This window comes from Glandiceps talaboti, chromosome 19 (assembly GCF_964340395.1).
Source record: "Glandiceps talaboti chromosome 19, keGlaTala1.1, whole genome shotgun sequence".
Taxonomy (NCBI): Eukaryota; Metazoa; Hemichordata; class Enteropneusta; family Spengelidae; genus Glandiceps; species Glandiceps talaboti.
In genome coordinates this window covers 17,892,806-17,896,366 of record NC_135567.1, presented here as the reverse complement: position 1 = coordinate 17,896,366, position 3,561 = coordinate 17,892,806, and positions in this window count along the sequence as shown.

Genomic DNA, 3,561 nt, shown 5'->3' with positions numbered 1-3,561 from the left:
ATATGTCACATTAGGAAAGGGGTATTAAGAATATATATATTTTTAAAAAAGTATTCTATAATGATAACTAATAATTCCATGATACAAAAAATATGACCAGGTTTGAATGTCAAAGTAGGAATAGATGAGGATGGAGTTCATGAATATCATTAAGTTATGTTCTCAAGATGGAGAGTGTGGTATTGGTAGAAAATGAAACTTGGATTTGATGTACTTCGTTGTATTTCCTAAGCTAATACTTTTAACTTTTTGATGTTTATCTTTTGTTCCATTTTTTGAACTTCTTTTAACTTTCATTTCTTGAAATACTAATCTATTCACACCATCGGTTATCAACTACAGTGACAAACCAACCCACACTGATATCAGGTTGATACTTATTTTTTTCAAAATATGTAAATTTTGATGTTTTAACATACCAATGTTGGACAACATCATTTCACTTGTTATACTTACCACTAGGTAGATCAAATTCAAAGTAATAGTACCCATCATACAACAGTTCATATTCATGTATTAATAAGTCACCTTGTGTACCATTTAGTTCTAAATTGGTTGCAAATGTGTGACCTTTCTTTCCATTTGTAAATCGGTACACTCCATCCATTATAATAACAGCGGTCGTTGTAACTATGGACTTTGAACTTTCCAATATGATTTGTATTGCAGAGAATGAATTCCATATCTAAAGAAATGTTAATAAAGTATACATTGAATGATCGCATATGTGAGTAGAATGCCTGTGTCTGTCTGTCTGTCTGTCTGTCTGTCTGTCTTCATGGATATAAGTATGTATGTATGTATGTATGTATGTATGTATGTATGTATGTATGTATGTATGTATGTATGTATGTATGTATGCATGCATGTATGTATGTATGCATGCATCATGCATGCATGCATGCATGCATGCATGCATGCATGTATGTATGTATGTATGTATGTATGTATGTATGTATGCATGCATGCATGTATGTATGTATGTATGTATGTATGTATGTATGTATGTATGTATGTATGTATGTATGTATGTATGTATGTATGTATGTATGTGTTTGTTCATGCATGTATATTTATATATATATATATGTGTGTGTGTGTGTGTGTGTGTGTGTGTGTGTGTGTGTGTGCACCTCAGTAGGGGATCATGTGTATAATTCATTAGCGCATTTACCTATACATGTACAGCAAATACAATATGGAAATACAAATAGACAACCTTAAGTAATACATAGTTTATGCAATTTGTAACATATTACAAACTAATTGATGTATTTCAAACATTTTACCGAAATGAGGAACTGTAAGAAGGTAAAAAATACAGGAGTACAGAACTGTTCATGGGTAGACAGTAATCAACTAGCATATACGAAATAGATATAAAGATATATTATTTTACCTGAATCCGCCATTCATATCTATTTACATCATTTACAGCATGGTACTTTCTCTCAATCATTGTTTGATATTCAATCATCCATGGTTGAATATTAATCCTTATTTCAATGTCTTCTTCTAGATCACTTGCTGCAATAAAATACTGAAACTTTAAACAATAAACAATTGGAATATATGCTAAAGAACAGAGGGTATTGTAAGGAAACTAACATTTTAGGTGAGAACTATCAGCTTCTCATGCAAGGTAGATTCATTTGTGACAGGCTGGCTGCCTTGGCTCACGACGATATTGTAGATAGCGCCCTCTGCGTGGAGACTGTGCATAGTATATAGAATGCACATGCGTAGTCATTGTGCCACAATGCATCCTTGAATAAAGTCATGAAAAAATCAGGTGGTATACAGGACGCGCATGCATACTAGTCAATGAGCAGCCATGCAGCTGCTTTGCATCCACTGTGCAAGCCAATAAAGGTACCATACTTGACTTTCTTCATCCAGTGTCGATAAGGAATATATCTGTTATAAACATTTATTTGTATCAATTTTAATACAAACCAATACAATGTTTTCACTGCCTTGTTCTGCCATTTCTTCAACTATAGCATTTCATAGATTGTGTAAAGCCATGTCAATACTGTTAATAGTGTACATTGAAATTCGTCGGATGAATACAAACTATTTTGTCTGATAATAATATGAATATAAATCGACTTTACCTTGCAAGTTGGTACCATTTTTATATTCAATTATCAATGTCAATCTATCTCTCTTCATAATGTTGCTTTGTCCGAATACATTTGGTGGATTTCCTGCTATGCGAAAAGCCTGAAATCGTAATGAGAATATAAAGTATATAGTGTTGTATACTACAGTATAGAATGTACAGTATATAGTGTTGCATACTACAATATAGAATTTTTGAATAGTGCAATGTTAGAGGGCGCTGCTTACGGTTCGTATATTTGTCAAAGATCGTCATTCAGAGCAGTTATTCTAAAAATAACTTATAGTATAAAAATAATACATGTCTGGAGATGTATTTGGATTCGTCACTCGCACAAATCATTGATACATATGATTTACATACCGCATTTTCTTTCATAATACTGACTTTTTCACATTGGTGTATGTTAGTTGCCATAGTAATCATTATAAACAAACATAAGAACCAACACTTTCAAAACACATTGCTACATGGAAATTGCGTCTCATTATGACACACAGTGGTGTCTGATTTCATATTGATCACATTTGGTTACCATAACAATAATATAACCAGTTACTTGTTATGTGCATATATCTGCTATTTTGAATGTCCAACACCCATGGCACACAAACTGTATATGCTATACTGACTTATTATGCTTATATCTTTAAATTACCATGGTAACCATGCATCTCCACCACAATCTTAACATGTGGCGCTCGTGGCATGGCCAATCTAGATTCAACATCAGACGTATTAAATCAACATGAATAATTAAAATAGTATATGCAATACTATAACTTACAATACGATTCATTGGAGTGCTTCCATCAACAGTGATAGCCAGATATTTCCAGGATGGAATATAGAACCCATTATTATCTCCTAAATCTATAGTAGATTTAAACAGATTTTCAACTGAGTCACTTGCCATGTCCAGTACTATGTTTGGTGTTTTGAAAACCAGAGACCCATTACCAGGTTCAATCTTATCAAGGACGAATGTTGATAGTAACTCAATTGTCTCTATTACGTCATTAACTATGATCTTTCCTTGTCTATGTGGTAATGTCACATTTCCATTTATCTCATCAGTGACGAGAATGAGACTGTCCAAAACTTGAAGCACACCTGCAAAGTAATGAAAGTATAACACTCGAACTTAGAAATATACTATATGTATTATGGAATACATAGCTACTGATCCATTTGATTGTGTGCATACTAATCGTCCTAATTTGCATATTATTTGTCACTGTTTTAGGATTGTACGTTTTTATGTTAATATATATATATATATATATATATATATATATATATATATATATATATATGATATATGCTATATAATTTTATGAAATACTTCTAGACTAATTTATGTTAATTTTCTGCATACTAATTAGACCCATCGTCATAAATTTCCATGTTTATTTCCATGTATATGCATTCCATGT